This window comes from Prunus avium, chromosome 8 (genome assembly GCF_965620075.1).
Source record: "Prunus avium chromosome 8, drPruAviu1.hap1.1, whole genome shotgun sequence".
NCBI lineage: Eukaryota > Viridiplantae > Streptophyta > Magnoliopsida > Rosales > Rosaceae > Prunus > Prunus avium.
The window spans coordinates 5,372,458-5,382,748 of record NC_142291.1 but is presented as its reverse complement, the minus strand read 5'-3'; the positions used below and the strand labels follow the sequence as shown (position 1 = coordinate 5,382,748).

The window sequence follows — 10,291 nt, the reverse complement described above, 5'->3', positions numbered from 1 at the left end:
ACGGTGCAACGTGTGACGATGTCGTATTGTCGCCCACTACAAGAAAAAGGCCATTTAACAAAGCGCATTGTGCGTTGTTGAATTGTATTGACAACACGCAGTTGTTGAAGCCGATGTCATTAAAAGGTCCAGAGCTTTCAACAACACGCTTTGCATGTTGTCGTTGGTTTGAATGCACGTTGTTAATGCCATTATTCGCAACGCACGCATGTTGTAGTAGCAGCGGACAACAACATGTTAAGCGTGTTGTCGTAGGCCTTAATGACAACGTGCATATGTGTGTTGTTGTTTACGTTTTAACAACAAGCTTTGCACCTTGTGATATTAATATTTTTTTTTATATATAAAAAAAATTTAGAATCACCTTATAACAGTACAGTTCGTGCATAAACTGAAAATTCATGAAGTTTTCTTCCTTCCCAATCATAAGATAACCCATTAATAAGGAGTTTTCATTCAAAAAATAACTCCATACATATCGATAGATTCATTGTCAAGTTACATTTATCCAAATAGAAATAGCATGGAAATTGTAATATGCATAGTCTCATTACACTTCAAAATCCTTGTCTGGCCTTAAAACCTGATTAGTTGCATTTCAAAGTCTTCGTCCAATTGTGGAATATTACACTGTCAAACACTTTCTATGAAACTTTTAGTACCTGAAAAGATTAAAGAACCAAAGTTACTGTGATTTCAAAGAAATTTCACACATATATTCATTAAGAAACATCTTCTATTAAGTATGAAAGTAAAGAGAATACTCTCAAAACCTTATTCACTTTCAAATTATATATGCTTAGCTTGTGAGATTGCAGTTACTATTTAATGGGTTATTCAGAAAAACCAAGTAAACCAATCCTCTTGTCACCTAACATCCAAAAGAATCACAAAAAAAAAAAAAGCAAGTTAGCTGAGATTTATAAGTATGCAATACGTTATTTAATGCCATGCTAGAATAAAAGAACCATCAAACCATATAGCAGCTGGCTTGTCACAAAAAACCTAAAAATAATAATAAACCATGGCAGCCAGCAAGTCCAGGAAAAGACCCCTCTGAAAAGAACACGAAAAAAGAAACAGGAAGTTCATGGAGCCATAGATATATATAGGCATCAATTTAACGTGGAATGCACATTTTCTAATACTAATTGACCACATGTAGTTTTATCCAGGGCAATGTTCTATCAGATCTATCCCGCCTGCACAGATTTCTTCTCCCTAGAGAAGATAAAGTTCAATATATTGGTTAGACTTGATCTCTTGGACTACAGGGGTCCAAGAAATTTGTGGTCACTCATCACTGGATGTAAATTCAACGGTTCACTCACTCTAGCACTCCTTTTAAGAAACTTTTTTGAACCATTGGATTAATATCCAACGGTGGGTGACCACAATCTCTTGGACTCCTGTGGTCCAAGAGATCGGAACTGATATATATACAGTCCCGATCTCTTGGACTACAGTGGTCCAAGAGATTTGTGGTCACTCACCACTGGATGTAAATTCAACGGTTCACTCACTCTAGCACTCCTTTTAAGAAATTTTTTTGAACCATTGGATTAATATCCAACGGTGGGTGACCACAATCTCTTAGACTCCTGTGGTCCAAGAGATCAGAACTTATATATATACAGTCCCGATCTCTTTGACTACAGGGGTCCAAGAGATTTGTGGTCACTCACCACTGGATGTAAATTCAACGGTTCACTCACTCTAGCACTCCTTTTAAGAAACTTTTTTGAACCATTGGATTAATATCCAACGGTGGGTGACCACAATCTCTTAGACTCATGTGGTCCAAGAGATCGGAACTGTATATATATATATATATATATATATATATATATGGAATGCACACATCTCATGTACAACTCTAGTAAGAAACTTTCACACACTTGGACTACTAGCATCAAACATTGAATTTTCACAATCCCAAATATTTTATCCATTAAAGCATAGCAATGGAAAATAAAATTGGAAATAAAGAGCCAAAATCATTAACAATCAATCCCTGCTCATTAACGACCCCAAGTATACTTATATATATAAAGAAAAAGAAAAAGAAAGAAAAGGCAAAGAATGCTTAATTATCGAGGCATAAAAGAAGAGAGGGTAGGGTGCTTGGGGTTGGGTCTGGGGAGGGGATGGGAGATAAGAGAGGGGAAGAGAGAGTGAGAGTGAGATAGGCAAAGGGAGAGGAGGGGTGGAGTGCGATAGAGGAGCGCTGGGGGTAAGGTCTGAGGATGGGATGGGAGAGAAAAGATAGTCTGAGAGAGAGAGAGAGAGAGAGAGAGAGGGATTGGGGTAGGGAGTGCTGGGGGTTGGGTCTGGGGAGGGGATGGGAGAGAAGAGAGATAGGGGTGGGCATAAAAACCGATAAACCGATCAAACCGACCGAACCAACCCAAACCGAATCGAAAAAGAGTGTTTTTTGACCAAATCGAAAAAGTCAAACCTGGACCTGAACCGAACCGAAGGTCAACGGTTCGGCTCTTGGTTCTAATTTTTTCAGAACCGGTGGACCTGAACCGAACCGGTTAATATTTAAATATATATATAATTTACACGTGGCCTCATGTGATTGGCCAAAAAAAGAGGAAGTGTGAGAGTGCTTGCACCAGATCCCTTACGCAATTTTTTTTTTGCTGTAACCCTCACACACACGCTACTCTCTCAATCTCTCTCTCTCTCTCTCTCTCACGAATCTCACTCAGTCTTCTCTTCGTTCTAATTTTTCTTTTCGTTTTGACCTAACACTAAGCGGCGCCTCACCTCTCTCTCTCTCGACCCGCCTCCTCCCTTAGATCTTCAATCCTCGCATAGCACCAGCACCACTACTCTCTCAGTCTCTCTCTCTCTCACGATCCTCTCACTCTCAGACTCTCAGTCGATCAGCCACCGCGCCTCTCTCAGTCTCAGACTCTCTCACGATCCTCTCACTCTCAGACTCTCACGATCCTCTCTCTCTCACGATCCTCTCACTCTCAGACTCTCAGACTCTCAGTCGATCAGCCCTGCACGCAGCGACAGGTCAGCTTCTCTTTCTCTTATATGTTAAATTTTTTCCCAGTTTTTTGTTTTGCTCCGCTAACTCTCTCTTCTTATCTCGATTTTTCTATGTTTCTCAGTTTGTGATCACCATCTATTCCTCTCCTCCGATTTCTTCTGTGGGTTTCTCTCTCAAATCAGTCAAATGTGAGAGCATCATCTTCCTTTGAATTTAGGGTTTATTCTAAATTAAATTTATGGTTTATTTTCTTTTAAATTAGGCTTGTCGATTTGGTGGTTGAGGTTGATGTGATGATATATTTTTTCTGTTAAGGTTTTAGGGTTGTCAAATTAGGGCTGCCACCAATTAGTTTATGCTATGTTGTGATGATTATTTGAAAATTGAAATTGACAAAGAAATTATGATTTGTTAGTTTCATTATATAAATTAGGGCTGCTAGCATTTAGGTTCTTCTGTTAAATTATTCTAATTAGGGCTGCTACCAATTAGGTTATTCTGTTAAATTATACTGTTGTGATTATTTGGTTCTGTCCTTGGTTCTGTTTTGCTAAATTAATTTTTGTTTTATGAAATTAGGTTCTGTCAAAGTACTAGGTTTTGTTTCTGCTACTGCCATTCTGTTGTTATGCTACTGTATTAATTATGTTTATGTTTCTTTTTGTTAAATAGGTTATGCTACATACATGCTAGGTCTGTTTTGATTGGTTAGTAACGTTAGTTTCTGTTTTTTATTTTTGTTTCTGTTCAAAGATGATCTTTGCTAATTGGAGTCTGTTCTGAAATTTTGGGGTTCAGTTCAAATTTTGGTTTTAATTTTAGGATTTTTAGGGTATTTGGTTTGAATTTGGTTTGAATTTATGAAAGGAATGAAGCTTGTTTAGAACCTAACCCTATTTTTGTTTTCATTCACAGTTGTTTAGCATCTCTGCTGCTGAGCTTTGAAGGTTTCAAAAAGCTTTTGCTTAAATGGAGGTAAATAAGTTTTTTGGATCTGTTTTGAATATGTTTTGTATCTGTTTTGAATCTGTTTTTTGGATCTGTTTTGAATCTGTTTTTTGGATCTGTTTTGAATCTGTTTTGTATCTGTTTTTTGGATCTGTTTTGAATCTGTTTTGTATCTGTTTTTTGGATCTGTTTTGAATCTGTTTTGTATCTGTTTTGAATCTGTTTTTTTGGATCTGTTTTGAATCTGTTTTGTATCTGTTTTCATTGACAGTGTGTGATTTAAATCTGTTTTGTATCTATTTAAATCAGTTTTTTGGATAATATATATGTTGTAGTCTGTTGATGGATAGGAAACTCTATTTAAATCTGGTTTTTGGATAATATATATGTTGTAGTCTGTTGATGGATAGGAAACTCTGTTTAAATCTGGTTTTTGGATAATATATATGTTTTAGTTTGTGTTAATTCTTGTAAGTGTTGTGTAGGTTGTTTTGTTAAGGCTTTTGGAAGAATGGATGCAGCAGATTTTTTACAAGGATATTATCTTCATGTGTATTTTTGTGATGAGTTGTAATCTTTAATTTCATAAGTTTAATTTGGTTTGTGTATTATTTTTTGTAATGGTTTGTAAGAGATTATATTTCCTTTCCTTGGTTGGTTGGTTAAATGTGTGAATGTGAGATTCATTTAGTTTAGAAATTTAGATTGGAATGATGGATTTTTATAGGTTGAATTTACATAATTTCAGGTTTTGAAAGCTAAGTAAAAAGTGTTTTGGGCTTGTTCATAAGAATTTAATAGGTTTTGGCCATTTGACAACAAAAAATGTGTTTTGGCTGAATGAAAGTAAATTTGATTTGGGCTTTGTTTTGCTAAAAAAAAATGATTTGGGCTTTTTTTGGGCGAATTAAATAAGATTTGGGCTTTTGAAAATGTTAAAATTGGGCTCAAGCCCAAACCGATCAGAACTCGGAACCGACCCGAGAATCGAGGCCCATTTCTAGTTCGGCCCAATTTCGGCTTTCACCCTAGACCCGACCCGATCCGAGAACCGAGCTCTCCATCGGTTTGGCTCACGGGTCGGCCAAATTTTGACCCGACCCAAACCGTGCCCAGGCCTAAAGAGAGAGACAGAGAGAGAAGATAGAGGGGCTAAATTTACTAGAATGTCCATGCCACCTTAACACACTTAACAGTTTTGTGGACGGAAATGGACGAAAGTGGTAAAGTGAGAAAATTTCAGCAATTTTTGGAGATTCAGGGGGTAAAGTGAGGAAATTTGAGTTCTAGGTCATTAAGTGAGAGAAATTCCAGGGAGTGAAATAGTAAATAAGTCTAACAATAAATAACAATTATCTTGTTAACGGGTGAGAGTAAACCAACGGATTAAAACATAATCACATACATAACACATAATTTTGACTAGTTCACCTATAATTAGGCTACATCCACTTTGGAGCTTTTTGTATTTGTATTTCTCTATTAGAGTTTTACATATTGTTACATTGGGAGAGAGGCTTGAGAGCCCTTTGTCAAAGAAAGAGGCTTGAGAGCCTTTGTAAAAGTGAAAAGAGAGAGTTTGCGAGAGTGGCCACCGGTCCTTTTCCGTTGGAGGTTTAGGGTTTAGGGTTTAGCCTTTGTAAATGTGAGAGAGTTTGTGAAAAATTGTTCAACCTTGAAAAAACCCCGACCATGTTTCTTACTTCATACCATGACAAGCACCTCAGTAGTTGGGTGCTTAGTTGGGCATTGATGGACCATTTGTATGTAAAATCAAACCCTGGGCCCAATATATCTTTGGAAGATCCAGGCTGATGGAGATTGGGTGGGCCTCAAAATGTGGACACAATCCCAAGTGCATCACGGCCGTAGAAATGGACACAAGCTTAGCGCTTCTCATATCATGATGATCATAACGTAAAAATGGACACAAGCAAAAGCAAGCAAGCACCGGTTCATGCGAATCGAATTAAACTGGTCCTCCCTTTGAAATCAAGTTGCATAAAAACAAGGCCTGCCAAAATGGTCCGCTACCTACATGTACACTACATTATGAGAAATTCAGGGCACACCTACCTTCTATTATATAAATAGGCCGGCCACGAAGATGACTGAAAATAAACACCAACCTAATCTAATGCCCGCACGCATGACCACTATAACTCTTATTGGACCCCTACTATAATTTTCAATTATTCAGAACAAAAATAAATAAATTTGATTTGAAAAGAAAATCAAATTCCTTTCTTTTTTTCCTCAAAAATTATGAAATGAGAGGGGAGATTCTCACATACACACGGGTAAAATGAGACTAGAATCCAGCACCACTTAAGAGCACGCTAAATTACTGGCCAATCCAACTAACACCCTATTGGTAAAACCAAATTGCTTTAGAGTAAACAAAATTCTCTCTCTCATTTTCGTGCACTTCTTTCAGTAATTGATGGACCGCCATCAAGAGTAAGGGTACAATAAGTGTATAAAACTCTTATGCTGGTCTGGCAATAGGGTGGCTTTTGCGGCTTGATGGGACTCTGCTAGCACCACTGAATTTTGTTTTATTTTTTGAGAATTGAGATGGAAAGTGACGAAAGGGTTTTGTTTGTCATGATGTCTAATTTTCAAACTCATGAATGAAATTAAATGAGGAGACATTTTTGGATGAGAGAAGTCAAACATACAAATTGTTAATTTTTGTTAACAGTTATTTACAGCTGTTTGGTTAATTTCAAATATAGAAAAACAGGACTAAGAACGTGAGTTTATACTCTTTAATTCATTGATCGAAGAACGTGAGTTTCATAACTACAAATAATTCTACTTTTGATGGAGCCTACGCGTATTCAATGCTTAAAGAATTAATAACCAACAGTCACTATAGTTTACTAAAGAGCCTTATTATGATCGAAAGAAACATACGTGTGTTTGGTATTCTATTTGAATTCAATTTTAAAATTTAAAAACAAAATTTGATGAAAGTTGCTCTTAACGTAAATATCACGGATGACCTTGGAAAATACCTTGGCCTTCCAACAATATATGGGAGATCAAAAACGGAGGCGTTGGCTTTTGTAAAGGAGAAAATCTTGCATAAGGTGCAGGGTTGGAAGCAAAGCTTACTCACGCAAGCAGGTCGAGAAGTGTTGATAAAGTCTGTGGACTACAACAAAATGTTGCTTTAGCGACGATTTTGTCAACGAGGAATTATATTTCCTCGTAGAAGCCGCCTTTCAACGAGGAAAATGTTAAATTCTCACAAAATGTGACTTGAATTTCATTTTCAAATTGGACCAAGCTATAGCGACAACATGCTGGATGCAGCGACAAACAATGTGGACGCTGTAGATTTTCACAACGACGAACTATTGTTTTCCTCGCGGAAAGTGTAGCGGGAATTTTTGACAATTCCCTCCAAACCTATAGCGACAAACATTATAAAATCCTCGCAATAGAAGCCTTTTAACGAGGAATTAATTTCCTCGCAGTATGCATCCCAAATTATTTTCACCATTTATTAACGAGGAAATAGTGTTTTCCTCGTGAAAAGGGTAGCGGGACTTTTTGATGATTCGCTTCAAACCTATAGCGACAAACAATATATAATCCTCGCAATAGAACCCTTTTAACGAGGAATTAATTTCCTCGTAGTACATCTTCCAAAAAATTTCACCATTTATTAATGAGGAAATAGTTTTTTCCTCCCTGAAAGTGTAGCGAGAATTTTTTACAATTCCCTCCAAATCTATAGCGACCAACAATATATAATCCTCGCAATAGAAGCTTTTTAGTGAGGAATTAATTACCTCGCAATATGTCTCCCACATTATTTTCAAAATTTATTAAGGAGGAAATAGTTTTTTCCTCACTGAAAGTGTTAGTGGGAATTTTTGACATTTCCCTCCTAAATATAACATAAGATTTTATGGTATCCACTAATGTAAATATTTTAAATTGAAGATCAAATTCAGTCATTGTATTCATATAGGGTCAAGGAGTGTAGCTCTAAAAAATCATCAAAATCGGAGTTAAAATAACTGTTAAATCATGATTTTTCATTTATGACCGTCAAAATTTTTTGTCCCGTTACTAGATCTCTGGATGTTTGTTTTTTGCAATTTTTGGCGTATACGATCTTGAAGTATATACAAACAAGTTTGACGGTTAGATCGTTGAAACTAGTTTCGTAGAATGTGTATGCCATCAAAATAATATATTCACTAACAATTAAGAGTTTATTTATACTTTCGTTAAATATAACATAAGATTTTATGGTATCCACTAGTGTAAATATTTTAAATTGAAGATCAAATTCAGTCATTGTATTCATATAGGGTCAAGGAGTGTAACTCTAAAAAATCATCAAAATCGGAGTTAAAATAACCGTTAAATCGTGATTTTTCGTTTATGACCGTCAAAAAGTTTTGTCCCGTTACTAGATCTCTGGATGTTTGTTTTTTGCGATTTTTGGGGTATACGATCTTGAAGTATATACAAACAAGTTTGACGGTTAGGATTTTGTTTTTGTTAGAAAATATATTATTGTGGGTTTTATGTAAACTTGAATTTGTTTTTTTTTTTTTGGGAAATGAAGGAAGAAAGTTGTAAAAGAAAAAGAAAAAGAAAAATATATTACTGTAGCTCCCTCTGTCTCTCTATCTTTGGCGCTGTTTTTTTTGCCAATTTCTGCCCAAGTATTTTTTTTTCGTATGGCGCTTTTTTTTCCCCCCGAAAATTCTAATCTCGCGCTCTCGCTCCAGACCCAAACCCTAAAATTCCAATACCCACTCTCACGCTGCCTCTCTCTCGCACTCTAGCTCCCTCTGTCTCTCTATCTTTGGTTCTATCCGGCCTCGCTTCCTCTTGCGCTAGGAGATTAGCCAGCAATCTCAAAACCTCCTCTCTGTCTGTCTTTGGTTCTATCTCTTCTAACCCAAACCCGCGCTTCCTCTCTCTCATCTACAAACTCTCCAAATCTCACAAATATCTCTGAGTCCAACACCAAAATAGCAAGGTTGTGTATGCACCCTATCTTTCATCTGTCAACGAGCATGACTTGGAGAAGGTGATTTTTTTTTTCTTCCTGAATTTGGTTTTCTCTGTGTTCCAGGTTTCGATTTTTCCGTGAATTTTCTATATGGATCTCAGCTCTTTGGAAAAGTAAAAGGTATGCTTTGATTGTTGTTCATAGTATTTTGAAGGGTCAGAGGGTTGGGAATGGTTCTGGGTTTGGAATATGATATTACTGCTTTTTGGTTTTCCCATTTTTGTTGTTAAACTGACATACATATCATCTCCAAATTAATTAAGTCCCATACAAGCTTAGAATCCGTGGCAAGGTTCATGTTATGATTCTCCTTGACAATGTACAGTGGACTTGAAATATGGCGCATTGAAAACTTTCGTCCAGCTCCTGTCCAAAAGTCCTCGTATCGAAATTTTTTTATGGGAGACTCTTATGTGATCCTTAAAGTAAGTGAATAGATGTAATCCAACTCATTTCTCATGTAGCAATACATGTGAATTACTCTAGTCATATACTGCAATTTCCAGAAGCTTTATTTGTGGTGGCTGTTTTCTCTAAACATTCAATACTCTAAGTTGTCTTTGCTATCATACGAGCCACATGAGGTTTTTGTGCAATATAAGTTAATCTAAATGATTTTAATGGCATTTGCTGGAGTTGTAGTAATTATTGTTTGGTTAATGTAATGCATGTGTTGTAGCAGGATTCTACCAAGTATTGAAGGAGAAGAGCAAACACTTTGACAAAAATGTGAGTGACAACAAGAGCTTGATTATCAATGTTGAGTTGAGTTATCCAAGTACCGGAGGAGAGGAGGAAACACCTTGAAGAGAAGCAAAAAAGAAAGAAAGAGGAGTTCATAGAGAAAAGGAGCTTAGGCTAGCACCACACTTGAATGTTGTTTTCAATTACGATGGCTAATATTATGACATTGTTATAACATTTTATATTTATTACTTTTTATACTAAAATTGCCCCCAATTAAGAAAAAATGTTTTAGGAATTTTGAGTAAAAAAAGGAATTGTACAGCTATGGGGAGGAAGGCCAGCATTTTCTCATTATAGGTCAATATCACTTACAGTGTCAAAACACAAATTTCCTCACTATAATATCCCTATAGCGAGAAAGCGATTAAGACGTTAGTGACAAATTACATATAAGATGTCCTTGTTATAACTCTACCACGAGGAAACATTCAAGAGGTCGCAAAAATGTAGTAGCGAGGAAAACTTGAATTCCTCGCTATAGGCTTCTACGACAGTGTTTTAGCGTTCAACTTGTGAGGAAACCTATTTCCTCGCTATACCTA

The 10,291-nt window shown here is 36.4% G+C and overlaps 2 long non-coding RNA genes across 2 annotated transcripts; both read left to right on the top strand.

Annotated features, from left to right (window-relative positions):
* The first annotated feature begins 2,676 nt into the window (after positions 1 to 2,676).
* LOC148291198 (uncharacterized) lies at positions 2,677 to 4,606 on the top strand. The gene is made up of 4 exons (XR_015826523.1): positions 2,677 to 3,033; positions 3,132 to 3,198; positions 3,926 to 3,985; positions 4,444 to 4,606. It is a non-coding gene; the product is annotated as an uncharacterized LOC148291198 (long non-coding RNA).
* A 4,074-nt stretch (positions 4,607 to 8,680) lies between these two features.
* Positions 8,681 to 9,910, top strand: LOC110774438 (uncharacterized). Its single transcript, XR_015826053.1, has 3 exons — positions 8,681 to 9,122; positions 9,328 to 9,427; positions 9,685 to 9,910. It is a non-coding gene; the product is annotated as an uncharacterized LOC110774438 (long non-coding RNA).
* Positions 9,911 to 10,291: the final 381 nt, after the last annotated feature.